The sequence below is a fragment of the Tasmannia lanceolata genome, unplaced genomic scaffold, assembly GCF_043159265.1.
Source record: "Tasmannia lanceolata isolate RefF3 unplaced genomic scaffold, GAP_Taslan_0.1 ptg000135l, whole genome shotgun sequence".
NCBI classification, from domain to species: domain Eukaryota; kingdom Viridiplantae; phylum Streptophyta; class Magnoliopsida; order Canellales; family Winteraceae; genus Tasmannia; species Tasmannia lanceolata.
The window spans coordinates 24271-46392 of record NW_027518811.1 but is presented as its reverse complement, the minus strand read 5'-3'; the positions used below and the strand labels follow the sequence as shown (position 1 = coordinate 46392).

The 22122-nt window shown below is 38.8% G+C and overlaps 1 protein-coding gene across 3 annotated transcripts in view; it reads right to left on the bottom strand.

The window, feature by feature from the left end:
* Window positions 1-8615: 8615 nt before the first annotated feature.
* LOC143866510 (F-box/kelch-repeat protein At1g57790-like) overlaps window positions 8616-22122 on the bottom strand; it is a 29316-nt gene continuing 15809 nt past the window's right edge. The window contains exons 3-4 of one of the 3 annotated variants that reach the window (XR_013242730.1): window positions 9144-9292; window positions 8616-8927 (exon numbers count right to left, since the gene is read on the bottom strand). The gene's annotated coding sequence lies outside the window, so the exon portion shown is untranslated. The other 2 variants (XM_077375985.1, XM_077375984.1) reach the window with 2 other exon arrangements.

The window sequence follows — 22122 nt, the reverse complement described above, 5'->3', positions numbered from 1 at the left end:
TTGGGTGCAGATTGGGAAAAGCCAACCTGATTTAATTTCAGGTTGGGTTAGGGTTGAGCCCTTGGCAACCTGACCTGACCTCCGTCCTCTAATTTTCTTATGATTTTGTTAGGATTATGCTTTTTTTGTATTTTCTATTTGGCCCTTGATAAACTCGAATTCAACCCGACCCTATTTGGAGGTGGGTTGGGTTTGGGTTGACCATCCTCAACCCGAGGCTCGGGTTGGGTCGGGTTAGGGTTGAGGGAATGCTATCTCGGGTTTCGTTAGGGTTAGCCTCAACCGGACCGAGTTGCATCCTTAGTACAATTTACAAATGGGTGTTCAAAGATGTTAGTCACGACCAGGATTCATGTTTAGAGAAAGAGAGAGAGAGGTTGTACTGGTGGTGTACCGGTTGTGGCATAGTGCATCATGTTTCTTTAGATATCTATTCTTTGTAAAAGAATATTTAATGGACTAAACTAAAATGGTGAGCTGGGACCGGCCAAGGAATGGAAACTTAAGACTGGAGAGAGAGAGAGATGTTCCTAATAGGGTTTTAAGGAGATATGAGGGAGGCTAATTTAAAGATAAATTTACATTTTAGGAGAGAGAATGTAAAGGTAGAGATTTTCTAATTTAAAGAGATTTAAGGAGATGTAATTAGAGATTTTCAAACATTTATGTCCAAAAGAAAGCAAAACGGCCCAAAATCTAATGAAATGGGAAAAAAAAACTCAAATCAAAGTAAATCCCAATTCTCTTTTGCAATGTAAAACAATCAATAACAGAAAATTATACGACAAAAATGATTTGTATTACTAGTAAAATTCAAATCATACCAAAATAGGAAGTGATATCATATGTTCATAGACTATTACAAAATGGTAGAAAAAAGATTAGAAGTGGGATTTCTGTCTTTCCTCAAAGACTATTGCAAACGATAGAAAATTTCTTATTTCCTGAAGAAAACCAAAAGGAAGATTGATCTTGAAAGTGAAGTGAAGTTATGGTAATTTTAGACGTGGGTCCAAAAAAATACATAGAGAAGCTTTCGAGAAATTGAAACATAAGTTGGTACTCTAAATTTCCCTTATTACAAGTAACACTCCCTCCCTTCCTCCCTCTTCATTGTGGTACCATGCACTTTAGAAAATCTTAATGGTATTTGCTAGGGACCATCGCAGAAGGCATTTTGCGGACCGGTTGTTGCATGACAGAGCAGCCACATAGGCTCACTTTTTACCAGATTGCCTTAATCATTCATCAAAATACAGCAGTGCTGATAACATTTCCCTTAAACAAGCAGAGCACGAAAAAAAAATGGATGTCTTTAAACCTTCACAAATTAGTCCATTTTTTGCCTCCGCAGTTCGAATGGTTAGGATGATCCTATGGATCTGACTTTTTATGGACACCCTATCTATGTACGGTATGGCCCGCACCATCGAATGATCCAAACCGTCCATTAGATTGGCCACAGCCTAAATAGGTTGTTCCCCAAAAATCATTTCCAAAGGTCGATCCTAACCCTCCGAACTATAGTGTTAGGATCAACCCTTTAACATTCAGATCGGAGGATTAGATCAACCTATGGAAATGATTTTTGGGGCACACCCTATTTTCTCTGTGGCCCATCTAATGGACGGTTTGGATCATCCTATGGTGCGGACCATACCATACTTTTAATAAAGTGAGGAGTGCTCTCATCAAAATACTGATAACATTTCCCTATATAATTTAAAAAGTCTTTGGTTCCTTTCTACGAAAATAATTTTAGGAAATTTAAAAGTTAGAATTTAAATTATTTCATTACATAATTTAAAAAGTCAGAATTTTAGGAGGTTTAAGGCCGTTGTAGTTTAAGATTATTGCAACTGATTATGAGTGTCAAAACCAATTATTGGACTCAAATAGGATTTTACCTATTTGAGGCCAAAAAAGGGCTCTTGATTGGATCCACGTCATCAAATGTAACTGATTTTACTTTTTCAATCGATTTTAAAATGTAACTTGAAAATGACGTGGATCCAGTCCTTTTGTGGCTCCCTTATATCTATCATTGCTCAAATAATAATTACCGGGGGATAAATTCTCCCCTATAGAAATCCCCTTTCCGTTTCCCTTTTTTACCGAACAAATGGGTTGTTGCCACATCATCGTAACCAGCGTAAGTCTGGGCTAGGGAAAAATAGATTTTTTGCACACATGGCATATTCTCATTGCTGGCCTCTCCATCGTTACGCTGTATCATTTTCTTAGAAAAAATATATGGCTCTTCTATTTTTTATTTTGAAAAATAAAATAGAGGGATGCAAACTCACGATGGTGATATCCCTCTAAATTAATCATAATCATATTAATGGATAGAGAAAAAAAATCCCAATATCTTTTTTTCCAGTGTTTTTCGTGCAAGCTTAGAGGCCACCACAGTCTGATGATTGTGGAGTCCCCAACCGATTACTGGATTCAAATTTAGTGCAATTTTCAGTCCAGCAATCGGTTGGGGACTCCACAATCGGTTGTCATAATCTAAAACAAACAAGCCATTAGAGTTTGGTAACTTTTCTAGTCTTCTAAGAAACTAGTTGCAATTAACCATTCATCACATGTGAAATTTTGGGGCTAGGGCATCTCCAAGGTGGGGGCCACCAAAGAGCCATCCTGGCACCAAGGGCGGAGCTACATGTCGCATAAGGGGAGTAGTTGCCCCTGTTGAGTTGGGCCATATCCTTACTAGGCCCAACTCAATTGGGCCTTGCCCCCTTTAAAATTTGAAGACATGCCTTCCTTATGTATAAGCCTGTATAAGCTTGCCCCCTTATGCATAAATCCTTGCTCCGCCACTGCCTCGCATAATTCCTCTTTGAATCCCAAACCCAGGAGAGCATGCCCACCTATTCTCTGTCTTAGAGGGCCAAGTGTTGTAAAAAAAAAGGAAAACAATTGATAGGACTGCCTCTCACGGCATGATCTCTTCCTTCAAGTCCATCTTTCCCCACCACCATCGTTGCAAACCCTCAAATTATTTTTTTTTTTTGAGAAATGATGATATGAGGCATGTGAAAAGAGTAAAGGATGGAAATCATTTAGATGCTAAAAAAAATCTGCAACTTCCCACATAAATGAGTGGGTTTGATGGCTGGTATTTTCATTCACAGCTTTTATGCAATAAACCTTGATTTGGTGATGGCAGCCACTTCCCTTATCATTTACCTTTTTCCAATCCATATGATTTTGATGGTGGCACCTATTCCTGTACCTTTTCTTTTTCTACTTCCCTCTTGCCTTATCATATGCAAAAAATGCATACCCCCATATTTGACATGCTCTTGATAAATAAATAAATAAATTCCCTCCAATGTCCCAATTTTTTTTTTGCAAAGTTTCGTATTTGCCGTAAGCCATTAATTGCCACCAATCTCTTCTTCTTTTTTTGTCTTCTTTGTTGCCCATTCCGGCATTTGTCCATGGTCCGATATTAGTCCATCGTGACCCATTTCTTGCCCATTCCGGCATTGGTCCATAGTGACCCATTTCTTGCCCATTCCGGCAATCTTGCCAATTCTGGCATTGGTCCATAGTGACCATTTTCTTGCCAATTCTGGCATCGGTCCATAGTGACCCACCATTTCTTGGCCATTCTGGCATCGGTCCATAGTGACCCACCCTTTTCTTGCCCATTCTGGCATCGGTCCATAGTGACCCACAATTTCTTGCCCATTCTGGCATTGGTCCGTAGTGACTCATTATTACTCGCCCATCGAGGCTTGAGTCTTCTCTAGGATCTATGATCCATTGGCTTTTATAAGCCCTCTTGGCGGCATATCAACAAGCGGCGTTTCATCAACAACATCAGGATATTATAACATCAAGGGATATTCATCATCAAAATTCGTCAGCGTGCTCAAATCATAGGATTCTATTTTCCTATGGGAATTTCAAGTAGAGGTTTTTATTTTTCATATTGGGGATTTTTAATATAATCAAACGTATATCGATTTTCAATCCATATACGTTTGAGGGGGCATGTTAGAATATGTGAGATCCACCGTTGGATTAGGTGTAGATCTCACCGTTAGATCTTCTTGTGGGAGATTAGGCAACTTGGTTAATGAGGCAACCCACTAGAATAGGCAGCTAGATTTAATTAGTAAGTAGATTAGATTAGAATATTCCATCATTATCTCTTTCTATAGTCTGCTTGATCCCTTTCTATGTTTATCATGTATGTGCTCAATATAAGCACACCTTGAGCTCTATTGTAAATCATCCACGATTAGTGAAAATCTCCAAAATTCTTCAGACAATCCCATCTTATTCTTAGATTTATACTGGATTAAACCAATGAATTGGAACAAGTCAACTGACCATATTTTATACTATGGTTACATTTAGACTATTATGGTTCCATAGGAATTCAAAAATTCTTTTCCACTTTAAGATTTCTCAACAACAATTCCTCTCATGAGCTACCCTGCGAAATGCCATCGCATATGGCATTTCGTGGATGGGCTGTTGCATGTGAGAGCAGCCACATAGGCTCACTTTTCAGCAGATTTTGTCTTCCTGCTCTCACATGCAACAGTCTATCCGCGAAATGCCGTATGCAATGGATGCTAGCAAATCCCTACACACACATATAGACACACACACACAAATATATATATATATATATATATATATATATATATATATATATATATATATATAGAGAGAGAGAGAGAGAGAGAGAGAGAGAACGGCTCCTACACATATGTGTAGAGAGTTCTCTACACACTAGCTTAAAATACAGTGGGGGCCCACATTGTTTGGGTGATCCAAGCCATCCATTTTAAAGGCCCTCACAAAGATAGGGTGTCTACAAAAAATCAGATCCATAGGATCATCCCAACCCTACGATTTGTGGAGGTAAAATGGATGTCTTTAAACCTTCACAAATTAGTCCATTTTTTGCCTCCGCAGTTCGAATGGTTAGGATGATCCTATGGATCTGACTTTTTATGGACACCCTATCTATGTGAGGGCCTTAAAAATGAATGGTTTGGATCACCCAAATAATGTGGCCCCCACTGTATTTTAAGCTAGTGTGTAGATAACTTATCTACACATATGTGTAGGAACCGTTATCTTATATATATATAGCATAAGAGAAAAGGGACAATTATTGTCCATTTAACACGTCAATGTGGATGATTTTTACCATTTTTTTGCCCTCTCCACATGTCTGTACATACTATCTATGTGAGGGTAAAATCGTAATCTACATATGAAAAGTACCGACACGGGTGCCTGTCTATGACTACTCATCACTACTGTATTTTGATGAGGGCACTCCTCACTTTATTAAAAGTACCGTATTTCCTGCACCATAGGATGATCAAAATCGTCCATTAGATGTGCCACGTCCTAAATAGGTTGTGTCCCAAAAATCATTTACATAGGTTGATCCTAACCCTCCGATCTAAAGAGGGTTAGGATCAACCCTCTAACATTCAGATCAGAGGGTTAGGATCAACCTAGGGAAATGATTTTTGGGGCACAACCTATTTAGACTATGGCCCATCTAATGGACAGTTTGGATCATCTTATGGTGCGGGCCATACCTTACTTTGAATAAAGTGAGGAGTGCCCCCATCAAAATACAGTAGTGATGATAATCTATATATATATATATATAATCTAATCTAATCTAATCTAATACTATATAGCATAAGAGAAAAGGGATAATTATTGTCCATTTAACACGTCGATGTGGATGATTTTTGCCATTTTTTTGCCCTCCCCACATATATGTACATACTATCTATGTGAGGGTAAAATCATAGTCTACATACGAAAAGTACCGACACGGGTGCCTGTCTATGACAATTACGGAAAAAAATTACCAAGAAGAGGTAAATACATATGACAATGACGAAAGAACTACTTTATATTACTCATGCACGACACTTGCAAAATATTGACGGATTCCGGGCACCTGAAGAGGAACAACAATTATGGAAACCTCTATCGATTGGAGGGCTAGGATCAGACTATATCGATTGGAGGGCTAAGATCAACCTATGTAAATGATTTTACAGGCACAACCAATTGATGTGTGTTCCATCACATGGACGGTTTGAACCAACCTATAAAGCCACATAATTTCAATCTTACCCCCGTCCTTGATGCTTTTTTAATAAAAAAATCTATAGGGTGATCTTAACCATCCGATTTAAGAGGAACAACATATTATGAAAACCTCTATAGATTGGAGGGCTAGGATCAGCCTATGGAAATAATTTTTGGGGCACAACCTATTTATGTTGTGTTCCATCACATGGACGATTTGGATCAACCTATGATGTGGTCCGTACAGTTTTTTGTCAGAGGGCTAGGATCAACCTATGGAAATGATTTTACGGGCACAACCGATTGATGTTGTGTTCCATCACATGGATAGTTTTGATCAACCTATAAAGCCACATAATTTCAATCTTACCCCCCTCATTTATGTTTTTTTAATAAAAAATCTATAGGGTGATCTTAACCATCTGATTTAAGAGGAACAATATATTATGGAAACCTCTATAGATTGGAGGGCTAGGATCAGCCCTATGGAAATAATTTTTGGGGCACAACCTATTTATGTTGTGTTCCATCACATGGACGGTTTGGATCAACCTATGATGTGGTCAGTACAGTTTTTTGTCGGCCCGTGCATCGCACGGGTTTTTTTTACTAGTGTGTGTGTGTATATATATATGTTGGCCTGATCGGATTGTTAAGCGGTGCATTACAACAATCCATTCTCCTGCTGTTCCTGGAGGTGGATCGGTCGTGTGATCTTTGCACTGGAGTTGGGCCGAATAACACTTTAAGGTGGGCGTTCAAGGACGTACGGCAGTATTGCAATCAAGATCGTTTGTTATCCATCCTCCATTCAAGTTAGTATAATTTTATATTTTTGTACTAATTGTCTTAGTAAGATCCATTGTTTTCTACCGCAATATATATATATATATATATATATATATATATATATATATGGGAAAGGTGTGCGTACTCGGTCGAGTAGATAAGCTTATCTACTCGGTCGGGTTAAAAATAGTGGGGGCCCACATTTTTTGGGTGATCCGAACCATTCATTTGAAAGGCCCTTACCTAGATAGGGTGTCCACAAAAAATCAGCCCCATAGGATCATCTTAACCCATCCAACAGTGGAGGGGAAAATGGGCAGATTTGTGGAGAAACTGTGTTTATCCATTTTTCCCCATTTTTCCCTCCACTGTTGCATAGGTTAGGATGATCCTATGGGGCTGATTTTTTGTGGACACCCTATCTAGGTAAGGGCTTTTCAAATGAATGGTTTGGATCACCCAAAAAATGTGGGCCCCCACTGTTTTTAACCCGACCGAGTAGATAAGCTTATCTACTCGACCGAGTACGCACACCTTTCCCTATATATATATATATATATATATATATATATATATATATATATATATATATATATATATATATATATAGAGAGAGAGAGAGAGAGAGAGAGAGAGCTTGTGAGAACAAGTACAAATTAGGGGCGCAACTTCGGTCAGGCTCAACCCGGTTTTGGCTCTGGTTGGGTTGGCATTTTCTTGGGTTAGGGTTGCGAAAAGCGGGTTCGGAAAAGCCAACCTGTATTTAATTTCAGGTTGGGTTAGGGTTGAGCCCTTGGCAACCTGACCCGACCCGACCCGACCTCCGTCCTCTAATTTTCTTATGATTTTGTTAGGATTATGCTTTTTTTGTATTTTCTATTTGGCCCTAGATAAACTCGAATTCAACCCAACCCCATTTGGAGGTGGGTTGGGTTTGGGTTGACCATCCTCAACCCGAGGCTCAGGTTGGGTCGGGTTAGGGTTGAGGGAATGCTATCTCGGGTTTGGCTAGACCCGAGTTGCATCCTTAGTACAAATGGGTGTTCAAAGATGTTAGTCACCACCAGGATTCATGTTTAGAGAGAGAGAGAGAGAGAGAGAGAGAGAGAGAGAGAGAGAGAGAGAGAGAGAGAGAGAGGGGTTGTACTGGTGGTGTACCGGTTGTGGCATAGTGCATCATGTTTCTTTAGATATCTATTCTTTGTAAAAGAATATTTAATGGACTAAACTAAAATGGTGAGCTGGGACCGGCCAAGGAATGGAAACTTAAGACTGGAGAGAGAGAGAGATGTTCCTAATAGGGTTTTAAGGAGATATGAGGGAGGCTAATTTAAAGATAAATTTACATTTTAGGAGAGAGAATGTAAAGGTAGAGATTTTCTAATTTAAAGAGATTTAAGGAGATGTAATTAGAGATTTTCAAACATTTATGTCCAAAAGAAAGGAAAATGGCCCAAAATCTAATGAAATGGGAAAAAAAAACTCAAATAAACGTAAATCCCAATTCTCTTTTGCAATGTAAAACAATCAATAACAGAAAATTATACGACAAAAATGATTTGTATTACTAGTAAAATTCAAATCATACCAAAATAGGAAGTGATATCATATGTTCATAGACTATTACAAAATGGTAGAAAAAAGATTAGAAGTGGGATTTCTGTCTTTCCTCAAAGACTATTGCAAACGATAGAAAATTTCTTATTTCCTGAAGAAAACCAAAAGGAAGATTGATCTTGAAAGTGAAGTGAAGTTATGGTAATTTTAGACGTGGGTCCAAAAAAATACATAGAGAAGCTTTCGAGAAATTGAAACATAAGTTGGTACTCTAAATTTCCCTTATTACAAGTAACACTCCCTCCCTTCCTCCCTCTTCATTGTGGTACCATGCACTTTAGAAAATCTTAATGGTATTTGCTAGGGACCATCGCAGAAGGCATTTTGCGGACCGGTTGTTGCATGACAGAGCAGCCACATAGGCTCACTTTTTACCAGATTGCCTTAATCATTCATCAAAATACAGCAGTGCTGATAACATTTCCCTTAAACAAGCAGAGCACGAAAAAAAAATGTTAAATAACTTTGAATCTGAACAAAAAATACAATGCAAAATATTATTCACAAAACCGAACATGGCAAAATAATAATTTAACCAAAAATGAAAATAAATCCTATCATAAAACTTTTCCTTTGGCTCTACCTCCTTAAATATAATAACTTCCTAAAAAGCCTCAAAATCAGAAAGGATAGGAATTTACTACAAATAATATAAACTGAAAAACTGAAATATCTTCATCCTAGCAGCCTTGCTTTGGGATGATAGAAACTCAAACTAACAAAGAATTTTGACCCTTGTAGAGCTCGTCCAGATCGAAAGTCTTGATCCCCAGATTGCCTTCTTTTGATCCTGACATTTACAAACACCTCATCAACATGTTCTACTTCACAAATCAATAATAGCATAATGCAATCAGCAAGCTACAAATTCGTGAGTTCATAGATGAGCATACTTAAATTATCATATCATATATTTCGAAATCCTAAATTCCAAGGTAGAGGAAGTCGTGAATATCACTGTTAAAAGCTCACCTTTGGTCCATAACTCGCTAAGGGCAAAATCCATTACTTGGTTCGGTTAATGATTGATCCAACAAGTTCTTGGTTAATTTGGATGAATCAAATGAATTTTGATCGACCAAGTACGGCCAACTGGGTCAACTTGAGGTAGACCAAGTCAATGATAGACTCAACAAGTTTTGAATGTTGAGAAATTTCATGAAAGAGGGAAGCAAGAAATGGAATTAACCACGTTTTCCCGTTTAGATGTTCGTAAAAGAAGCTTTTATGGCAAAATATCTCCCACAACCACTAAGTTGAAAATTTTGCAATCACCCCACAGCTGATATAAGATGAAAAGGGAAATAAAAAACTCGAAAAACATGAGTAACAAAGCTGCTTCCGCAATTACGGTGGAGAGAAGGGGTTGCTGACGGACAGTTGTCAATGATGAATAGAAAATGGGTGGTTCATCAGGGACACAATGATGGCTGTAAGATGCTTGTGTGACAGGAAAAAGAAATGCAAGGATAGGATGGAGTTGGCATTAACTTGCCTGATAGGAACGATAGGTGAAATGGATTCATGAGAAAACGAGATCATTTCTCCTCTAAGAAGAAATTATCTAATATGAAGCCATGTTCAAATCACTTTGCTCCTTGTGTGTACCAAATGCACAAGAACAGCCCTCTTTGTATATGACATTGTCTTAAAACAAAATCATCTACAAATGGGCAGCTTACATCTAAACAAGCTCTGTAGTTTCGATCTTGTCATTGAATGCTGAGCATTTAACAGCTGACTGACAATAAGGGGCATGAGATTCATTTTCTCCAATATCAGTACAAATATGGAAAACAGATAAAATATAAACATGCATCTTTCAATATAAGTCAAGTTAGCTCCCACTCTAAATTGAATGTAGCACAAGGTCAAGAAGGATGCAACACAAGACTAACCCATAGAAGAATACAAACAAAAATAGTGTGTAATATAAATCAGCATAGCATGGTCTGTCAGGCACACAAGCTACAACAGTGAGAAAACATATGATCAAATTCAATTGAAACAAATGGTAAGACGGGCATGGCAAATACCTTTTAGATAAAGAATTGAATCATATGAAGTTCACTCTGATCAAATCATAACTCTATTATCTTGATAAATTAATAACACAGTTCGCAGTATGCTTTTTTTACTCAGTGCTTGAATATCCCAAGAAAAAGTTATAACTGAATATAAAACTCGTTGATATCAGAGCAATGGCAGTGTTAATATGAATTCATTTATTCTGCAGAAAACAAAATTTGATTGGTAGTTTTTTTGAGTTTAAATAAATCCTCTTTGTTCTTTCTTAAGTAACAGCAGACACCTGGGGTTCTAAAAATTAATGTTCATAACACATTGGTTTGTGAACTACATAACACATACTGTTGTTTTGCAATGTTGCAACTACAAAGTACATACCATTGTTTAGCATTGTTGTTTTTACTTTCTTCAAGCAAACCCAAAATCTTTCAAACATGAAAATTAAGATAATACTAGGGGTTTAGAGGCTGCTTCTTTCAAAAAAAAAACCCTAGGAGTTTTATTATTATTATTCTTATTATTTAAGGGCATCTGCAGTAAATATAATTGTTTTTTTAGGAATAGGTGAGCTTTGATTGTTTATCTGGATAGAGCGGAATCCAACGCATTTTGAATCACTTAAATCCAAGCGGCTGGTCAAAGTTTGGAAAGGATCATTTGAAAAAAAAAAACAGGAATAGTGTTCGCCTTTCTAAATTGAGTTTATGGAATCTTAGCCCGGCTGGAGTAGGGGGGTATTCTTCGAGATATCGGTGGTGTAACTAAGTGGGCCTTTTCGGGGCCAGTCGGTAGGAAAGATTAAAACTAAGTATACGTCCAAACGATTTTGCAAGGAACCGTTTGGTTGATTTCCGGACGGTCAATAGGATTATTGTTGAGGGAAACTCTTTAAAATCATTTGGCCCAAAAATGGATCTCATTACCCATGGAGATCTGTCGATGAGGTTGAAGAAGTCCTCAAGCGGATTGAAGGGTCATAGGGTGCGATGCCAAAATGTATTGAGGTCCGCGAATGTTGATGCTATTGACTTCGTTTCCCCTTGAATCGCTCTCGTTGTTTTCCTTCTATTGTCCTTTTAAAAGTTTCCTTTTGTTCTTAAAGGACACAGCTTGTTTTGAACTATTTTAAAACTCGTTTGAAGTTACAAAGCAAGTAAGAAAGGTCTAGGGAATTTGTGCCTAAGAAGTGTTTTGAGGATATCATATTTGTTACATATAAATCGCTATTTTTTAAGATATCTGATTAATTATGAAATTTGAAGTTTATGCAGTTCTTACTTTTCTGGCTACTGGTTTTCACACTGACAACATTACCTAATACTCTTGTTCACCCCATCATATTGTTGTTCCTTTAAATATTCTGAGTCATGTGGTTGTAAGATCCTATCCTACTGATACTAAAGCAAAAATTAATCCCTATAGTAATACGTATCGAGGATTTGCTCGTTTTAGAAACTCACCCTTCTCAACATAATCCTTCTTTATGGTTTTCTTTCTCATAAAGATGTGATTATGGTTTATCTAATTCAGTTAACATTTCAAATCAGTGTTCATATATCTCCTTGTCATTGCTTCGATTTTAGAGCTATGATTATGTTGGGTTTAGTGTCGTGTTTCTCACATGTTTTGATAGGGTTCATCTTTCAAGTGTCCTAGTTAGACTAAGTGAGTGTGTGCGTGCATGTGTGTTGTTGTGTGTGTGTGTGTGTTGGCGGCCGCGGGGGGGGAGGGGTGCTTAGGTTTAGGCCAAACCTAAGTATATAAAATAACTTGTAAATCCTGCCCAAGTAAATTTTAGTTGACTCGGAATAGCGTGATTGATTACCCAGGTTAACACGATGAGTACTTAGTCGACACAGGCATAACTCTGAAGAGTAAAAGGAGTTTTGTCTGACTTTGGAAGGCAAAACGTGAACTCGGACAGGAACGCGACCAAAGGTTAAAGGGAGCCAACTTGATCCAGTTGACAATAACGCGGAAGAATTTTGAAACTATGGTTCTCGGAGGTGTCTTTGTTCTTCTTTTGGGGCACGAAACAAGACAGTGTAACCTCATTGAGTTGAAAAATGATAAAGTTATGGGTAGTAGGATTGGGATAATTCCTAGTAATCTTGTATCGTTTATTTCATATAGTGGATGTGGATTAGGCCTTTGAGCTGAAACATGTAAATATTTCCTTCTCTTTGTGCAATTGCCATTTTATGATTATTTAAATAATTGTGGTTTAGATCGGAATGAGCTCATCAATTTCTAAAGATTTTATTTAAAAAATGTTTTTGGCAGGTATCTAGGTCATTTTGAAAAATGAAAAGTAATCAAATGCTGATTAAAATGTGCACTTTTTGTTATTGGGTTCTGTCATGTAATGATGGACAGTAAAAGCTTCTATGGAGGCTTTAGATGGTTAAGAAGTAGATGAAGAGCATTGTAGAAGTTTTGTTACTTTATTTAATTGCTGTGCAACCAAGAACTTGTTCAGAGAAGGGGATGAAGTCGAAGAAAGGCTAAGATAAATCCCGGACTTAAAAAAAAGATACAAGAAGAGCCAAAGTAGCAGAACATATAAATAAAAATTAAAACTAGGGAAAAAGTGTGTGATCCAAGCCTCTCTTTTTTTGAATGACAAAGCATTTCATTGATAAATGACCGAGATGGTCAAATTATAAACAGAAAAATAAAAAAAGTAAGATACAAATAAAAATAGCATCCCCAACACCAAGCTTGCCAGCTAGCTCAAGGCGGGAGGAAATCAAAAGGCTTCAAGCCCTCTTTGGAGACACCTTCTCTAGCAAGCTTGCCGGCTTCTCTATTTGCAGACCTTCTCAAATGCCGATAAGAAAACTCATGACAGCTTATGATGTCTTGGATCTTGTCAAAGAAGGAGCAAATCTCCAAGGGATATTTCATGAACCACTAAGCCAACGGATCACATTAAGAGAGTCCCCTTCCACCACTACCTTGTCCAAGTTTTCTAGCTCCAGGAGCTTGATCCCTTGACAGACGGCTTGCGCTTCAGCTTCAATAGCGTCTACCATTCCTGTGGGACCCGAAAAGTCCACCATACCGATCCCAAATCGTCTCTAAGAAGACCCACAATACCTGAAGGGCCAGTATTCCCAAAACTGGAGCCATCAAAATTGAGTTTCAAAAAAACTGGAATCATGGGATCCTGATCCGAACAAAAGCAAAACCTCCTCCACCCATGCCAAAGATCGAAAGCGGACTCAAATATGAAGCACGGCACTATCTTCACCCATGAGACCGTGAGGGCTACCACTTTGGCAAAAAGATAGTCACAACCATGGTTTTAAATTTCGGTTTCGGTACCGGTTTCAGACCCCACTGAAATCGAAATTTCGGCTGAAATCCGGCGAAATGATGAAATCATTATTTTATTCAATACTAAATTTCAGCCGAAATTTAGGTAATTTCGGTCAAAATTTCAGTAAAATATTTAATTAATTAAAAAAACAGGTTTTTGGGTGAAATTTAGGAATTTCGGACAAAATAAAATACCGTTTCGGGTACGGTACGTTTCAGTGTCGGTCCTGACCGAAACCCGAAATTTCGGATTTCGTCGAAATTTAAAATCATGGTCACATCTCTATGCATGCCCTTTGAAGACCAGGGCATTTCTTTCTTTCCATAACACACAAATTGTTGCTAGGAAGGATACATTCCATAAAAGTTGGGAAGTAAGAGTCCCAACACCAGAGATGGGAGCCGTAGTCCTATCAACAAGAGTAACTGACCGAGATAGAGAATGAAAAGGACGAAAGGAACTAAAGGATGAGGAGTTACCAGTCAAGTGATTAGAGGCCCAAGAATCAATAATCCAGGGACTCAACTGAGTAAGAAGAGTAGTAGGTGAATGACCTGGATATGCAAAACAGGCAGTGGGTAGACGGCTGCTAAGACAAAGACGCTGGAGCTCCTCATAGTCTATTTTGGAGATGGTGAGAGTGTCAAGCTGGGCAAGTGATGGCACACTGCCAAGAATGGAGGGAGACGGCGACGCATCAATGGGATCAGAAGCAATAATGTGGGCCAACCGGGGAGGGCGAAACTCTGTATGAACTGTGTAGCAAATATCAACATAATGGCCCTCTCGTCGACAATGTGTACAATAAGAGTGGCCTCGGCCACACGAGCCTCGACCGCTACCAAGATCACGGCCCCTACCACCACGGCCAACTTGGCCACCACCACGGACGTCACGTTGTTAGCAGCGGTTTAGTCATTCAGTTTTGGTCCCTCTATTGAGGGCCCTCACTTCACTTCACTTGAGAAAAGCATTGCTAACTCAGAGCGGAAACCACCATCATAGGCAGCAAGGGCAGATCCCTCAGTAGGGAGAGCAGTAGAAGAGCCACCCAGGACGCACTGTTGGGCCTGTGAGTAGATCTCAGTAAGAGAGGGAAGAGACCCTGGTCCAAGGAGCTGCTGGCGAAAAGGTAAGAAGTCTGATCCCAAGGAGTGAAGGTAAAGAATAGCCCTGCGTTGGTTCTGCTGACGAGCAAGGACGATGAGATAAGAGGTAAGAGGCGTGAAGGCGTCCAACTGCAGACAAAGAGAGGCGAAGCGGGCTGTAGTGGGTGGACAGAGAGTCATCCCCACGCTCAAGGTACATACTGTGAATAAGTACTAACTTATGTTTCAATTAACCACGTTTTCCCGTAAAAGAAGCTTTTATGGCAAAATATCTCCCACAACCACTAAGTTGAAAATTTTGCAATCACCCCACAGCTGATATAAGATGAAAAGGGAAATAAAAAACTCGAAAAACATGAGTAACAAAGCTGCTTCCGCAATTACGGTGGAGAGAAGGGGTTGCTGACGGACAGTTGTCAATGATGAATAGAAAATGGGTGGTTCATCAGGGACACAATGATGGCTGTAAGATGCTTGTGTGACAGGAAAAAGAAATGCAAGGATAGGATGGAGTTGGCATTACTTGCCTGATAGGAACGATAGGTGAAATGGATTCATGAGAAAACGAGATCATTTCTCCTCTAAGAAGAAATTATCTAATATGAAGCCATGTTCAAATCACTTTGCTCCTTGTGTGTACCAAATGCACAAGAACAGCCCTCTTTGTAAATGACATTGTCTTAAAACAAAATCATCTACAAATGGGCAGCTTACATCTAAACAAGCTCTGTAGTTTCGATCTTGTCATTGAATGCTGAGCGTTTAACAGCTGACTGACAATAAGGGGCATGAGATTCATTTTCTCCAATATCAGTACAAATATGGAAAACAGATAAAATATAATATGGAAAACAGATAAAATATAAACATTCATCTTTCAATATAAGTCAAGTTAGCTCCCACTCTAAATGGAATGTAGCACAAGGTCAAGAAGGATGCAACACAAGACTAACCCATAGAAGAATACAAACAAAAATAGTGTGTAATATAAATCAGCATAGCATGGTCTGTCAGGCACACAGGCTACAACAGTGAGAAAACATATGATCAAATTCAATTGAAACAAATGGTCAGACGGGCATGGCAAATACCTTTTAGATAAAGAATTGAATCATATGAAGTTCACTCTGATCAAATCATAACTCTATTATCTTGATAAATTAATAACACAGTTCGCGGTATGCTTTTTTTACTCAGTGCTTGAATATCCCAAGAAAAAGTTATAACTGAATATAAAACTCGTTGATATCAGAGCAATGGCAGTGTTAATATGAATTCATTTATTCTGCAGAAAACAAAATTTGATTGGTAGTTTTTTCGAGTTTAAATAAATCCTCTTTGTTCTTTCTTAAGTAACAGCAGACACCTGGGGTTCTAAAAATTAATGTTCATAACACATTGGTTTGTGAACTACATAACACATACTGTTGTTTTGCAATGTTGCAACTACAAAGTACATACCATTGTTTAGCATTGTTGTTTTTACTTTCTTCAAGCAAACCCAAAATCTTTCAAACATGAAAATTAAGATAATACTAGGGGTTTAGAGGCTGCTTCTTTCCAAAAAAAAAAACCCTAGGAGTTTTATTATTATTATTCTTATTATTTAAGGGCATCTGCGGTAAGATATCTGATATCTGATTACAAAAAAAAACCCTGTTACATATAAATCGCTATTTTTTAAGATATCTGATTAATTATGAAATTTGACGTTTATGCAGTTCTTACTTTTCTGGCTACTGGTTTTCACACTGGCAACATTACCTAATACTCTTGTTCACCCCATCATATTGTTGTTCCTTTAAATATTCTGAGTCATGTGGTTGTAAGATCCTATCCTACTGATACTAAAGCAAAAATTAATCCCTATAGTAATACGTACCGAGGATTTGCTCGTTTTAGAAACTCACCCTTCTCAACATAATCCTGCTTTATGGTTTTCTTTCTCATAAAGATTTGATTATGGTTTATCTAATTCAGTTAACATTTCAAATCAGTGTTCATATATCTCCTTGTCATTGCTTCGATTTTAGAGCTATGATTATGTTGGGTTTAGTGTCGTGTTTCTCACATGTTTTGATAGGGTCCATCTTTCAAGTGTCCTAGTTAGACTAAGTGAGTGTGTGCGTGCATGTGTGTTGTTGTTTGTGTGTGTGTGTTGGCGGCCGCGGGGGGGGGGCGGCTTAGGTTTAGGCCAAACCTAATTATATAAAATAACTTGTAAAACCTGCCCAAGTAAATTTTAGTTGACTCGGAATAGCGTGATTGATTACCCAGGTTGACACGATGAGTACTTAGTCGACACAGGCATAACTCTGAAGAGTAAAAGGAGTTTTGTCTGACTTTGGAAGGCAAAACGTGAACTCGGACAGGAACGCGACCAAAGGTTAAAGGGAGCCAACTCGATCGAGTTGACAATGACGCGGAAGAATTTTGAAACTATGGTTCTCGGAGGTGTCTTTGTTCTTCTTTTGGGGCACGAAACAAGACAGTGTAACCTCATTGAGTTGAAAAATGATAAAGTTACGGGTAGTAGGATTGGGATAATTCCTAGTAATCTTGTATCGTTTATTTCATATAGTGGATGTGGATTAGGCCTTTGAGCTGAAACATGTAAATATTTCCTTCTCTTTGTCCAATTGCCATTTTATGATTATTTAAATAATTGTGGTTTAGATCGGAATAAGCTCATCAATTTCTAAAGATTTTATTTAAAAAATGTTTTTGGCAGGTATCTAGGTCATTTTGAAAAATGAAAAGTAATCAAATGCTGATTAAAATGTGCACTTTTTGTTATTGGGTTCTGTCATGTAATGATGGACAATAAAAGCTTCTATGGAGGCTTTAGATGGTTAAGAAGTAGATGAAGAGCATTGTAGCAGTTTTGTTAGTTTATTTAATTGCTGTGCAACCAAGAACTTGTTCAGAGAAGGGGGTGAAGTCGAAGAAAGGCTAAGATAAATCCCGGACTTAAAAAAAAGATACAAGAAGAGCAAAAGTAGCAGAACATATAAATAAAAATTAAAACTAGGGAAAAAGTGTGTGATCCAAGCCTCTCTTTTTTTGAATGACAAAGCATTTCATTGATAAATGACCGAGATGGTCAAATTATAAACAGAAAAATAAAAAAAGTAAGATACAAATAAAAATAGCATCCCCAACACCAAGCTTGCCAGCTAGCTCAAGGCGGGAGGAAATCAAAAGGCTTCAAGCCCTCTTTGGAGACACCTTCTCTAGCAAGCTTGCCGGCTTCTCTATTTGCAGACCTTCTCAAATGCCGATAAGAAATCTCATGACAGCTTACTATGTCTTGGATCTTGTCAAAGAAGGAGCAAATCTCCAAGGGACATTTCATGAACCACTAAGCCAACGGATCACATTAAGAGAGTCCCCTTCCACCACTACCTTGTCCAAGTTTTCTAGCTCCAGGAGCTTGATCCCTTGACAGACGGCTTGCGCTTCAGCTTCAATAGCGTCTACCATTCCTGTGGGACCCGAAAAGTCCACCATACCGACCCCAAATCGTCTCTAAGAAGACCCACAATACCTGAAGGGCCAAGATTCCCAAAACTGGAGCCACCAAAATTGAGTTTTAAAAAACCGGAATCATGGGATCCTGATCCGAACAAAAGCAAAACCTCCTCCACCCATGCCAAAGATCGAAAGCGGACTCAAATATGAAGCACGGCACTATCTTCACCCATGAGATCGTGAGAGCTACCACTTTGGCAAAAAGATAGTCACAACCATGGTTTTAAATTTCGGTTTCGGTACCGGTTTCAGACCCCACCAAAATTGAAATTTCGGCTGAAATCCGGCAAAACGATGAAAACATTATTTTATTCAATACTAAATTTCAGCCGAAATTTAGGTAATTTCGGTCAAAATTTCAGTAAAATATTTAATTAATTTAAAAAACAGGTTTTTGGGTGAAATTTAGGAATTTCGGACGAAATTTTGGAAAAAAATGAAATTTCGACCGAAATTCTGAAATTTCGACCGAAATTCTGAAATTGCGGACAAAATAAAATACCGTTTCGGGTACGGTACGTTTCAGTGTCGGTCCCGACCGAAACCCGAAATTTCGGATTTCGTCGAAATTTAAAATCATGGTCACAACTCTAAGCATGCCCTTTGAAGACCAGGGCATTTCTTTCTTTCCATAACACATAAATTGTTGCTAGGAAGGATACATTCCATAAAATTTCCTCCTTTTTACTCCAAGAACCAAAGACCAACTTTCCAATAGGTCAACTAGTTTGGCTGGAAACACCCATGACATACCTAACCTATCCAATAGTCCACCCCACACACCTCTTGGCCATTTTGCAATGCTATAGCAAATAGTCGGTTGTCTCTCCGGCCTCAATGCACATCGTGCGGTGATCAATGATCAGCATTTCGCACTTGCGCTAGAAATCCACCGTTAGAATTCCATCCATAAGAGAAGCCCACCCGAAGGTACAAACTCTAAGCGGAGCTTGGAAAGTCCAAACCTTGGCTACTCTGGAGAGAGGAAGACAAAACACAAGGTGGAAGTAGAAGGATTTAACAGAAAAAAAACCCCTGAGGAGCTCCAGATCCAAACCCCTTTATCCAGACCGGGTTGTTTGACATACCAACCTTCTAAGGCCTCAAGCAACCTAACCACCACCAGATTGAGCTCTCTATCAAAGAAATTTCTTCTATACACCGGCATCCATATTACCTTATTTTCACAACGATCAGAGCACTCTATTACAAACACCTCCTGCGAAGCAACCGTTGCAAATAACTCTGGAAAAATCTCCTTCAATGGTGTTTGCGAGCACAACCTATCATGCCAAAACTTGAAACGGTCCCCTGTATAAACTCTGAATTTAATTCCATCTTGGAATTTTTTTTTGAACCGCAGGATGTCCATCCATACTCTGACCTCTCTGTGTCTATACTTGTCCACAGACTCCCAATGGCCGAAAGTTGACCTATACTTACTTTCGATCACCTAGGCTCATAGATGAGAATACTCCTCCCCAAATCTCACAAGCCATTTACCAAGAAGAGCCTAATTCATCTCTTTTATCTTTCTGATCCTAAGGCCACCGAGTTGATCAGTTTGCAAACTTCTTCCCATTTGACAAGTGGAAATCCCTTCTTGTCGGTACCCCCATAAGAAACTTCTTTGAATTTGCTCCAATCGGTTCACAACACTCATGGGGCATTTGGAAAGGGATAAATGATACACTGGAATATTAGCCAACACAACCTTAATTAGAGTTATGCGACCTCCTCTCGACACTAAATTTCGCTTCCAAGTGTCTAGTCTTTTCTCAATTCTCCCAACAATAGACTCCCAAAACACCTTCTTTGGTCTCCCCACTCCCAAAGGCAAACCAACGTAAATGGAAGGGAGATTATCCACTTTGCAGCCCATAATCTCTGCAATTCCTTGCACCACTTCAAAATCAAGGTTAATACCAAAGACTTAATTTATGAAAGTTCGTTCTTTGAATGGATACCAATTCATAGCATCTCAAAATGGATTTGAGATTCATAATCTTTACCGGATCGGACGAGCTGAAGAGGAGAGTATCATCTACAAACTACAAGTGAGATAGAATGGCCCCATTCTCTCCAATCTTAAACCGATCTATTAGCCCCTTAGCACTTCCTTTTTCCATCAACCTACGCAGAGTCTGAGCCACTATGACAAAAAGAAAAGACCACAACGGATCTCCTTGTCTAAGACCTCTGGAAGACTTAAAAAAGCCTTTAGGGTCACCATTGATGATGACAAAAAAACCACGCAGATGATAAGCATTTCATTATCCACAATCTCCATTTACTGCCAAACCCCATTCTACCTAGTAAGTAATCGAGGCAATCCCATTCTAGTCGATCGTAGGCTTTTTCCATATCCAATTTACAGACTCTACCCCTTTCTCCTAACTTAGAGTAACAATCCACGACCTCGTTTGCAACCAGGGAACAATCAAGAATTTACCTATCATGTATGAAGGTAGACTAACTCCGCCTGTGCAGCCACACAAGGAGGAGTTGGTCTAATGTGAAAAGGATGTGCGGCCACTAACTCCACCAAGAAGCAACATGTGCATAAGATGAGCGTAGAGGAGAAGCGAATGCTTAAATGTGCAGCCACACAAGGTTAGATAGAATTAAAAATGAAGACATTCGTAAAAAGGTGGGGGTGGCACCAATTAAGGAGAAGATGAAAGAGCGCCGCTTAAGATGGTTTGGACATATCCAACGTAGGCCTTTGGATGCTCCAGTAAGAAGAGGCGGCTCGTGCCAAATTGATAGAGTAAAAAGAGGTAGGGGCAGACCGAAAACAACTTGGGTAGAAACAACAACTTGGGTAGAAATAGTGAGGAAAGACTTGATAGCTAGGAACATAACAGAGAACATGACCTTGGGTAGGATAGAATGGAAGAAAATGATCCACGTAGAAGAACCCAACTAGAGCCGAGATTAGAGCCGGGTAGATTCCTTTTACCTTCTTCATGAAATTTTTCTGACGGATTCATTTAGCCGGCCCCAACTAGTTTGGGACAAAGGTTTTGTTGAGTTGAGTTGATTTGTATGCATGATTTTAAATTTCGGGTGGAGACCGACACCAAAATCAACAATACCCGAAATGGTATTTTATTTCGGTCGAAATTTCTTTTTTCCCCGAGATTTCACGCAAAAACTTGTTTTTTTTTTAATCAAATTAATATTTTTCCGAAATTTCGACCGAAATTTATACTGAATAAAATAGTATTGTTTTGGTTTCGCCAGATTTCGGCCGAAATTTCGATTTCGGTTGGGTCTGAAACCGGTACCGAAACCGAAATTTAAAACCATGGTGGTATGAATGTAGACTGGCTAGGAAAAACATCAAGGGGGGGACTATTTTCAATCACTCCGCTAGGACTTCGCTAAAACCTTGTACAAACAGCCCACCAAACTAATAGGGTGGAAATCTGCTACTTTCGATGCCCCTTTCAGTTTGGGAATCAAGGCAATGAACGTAGCACCCGTTCCCTTATCTAGATCCATTCCATCATGAAATTCTTTGAAAAATCACAAAATGTCAGCTTTGAAAGAAGGCAAGGTAGAAACCATCGAGTCCCAGAGCTTTATCCCCACATAAGGAGAATACCCCTTTTCTATTTCCTCCTC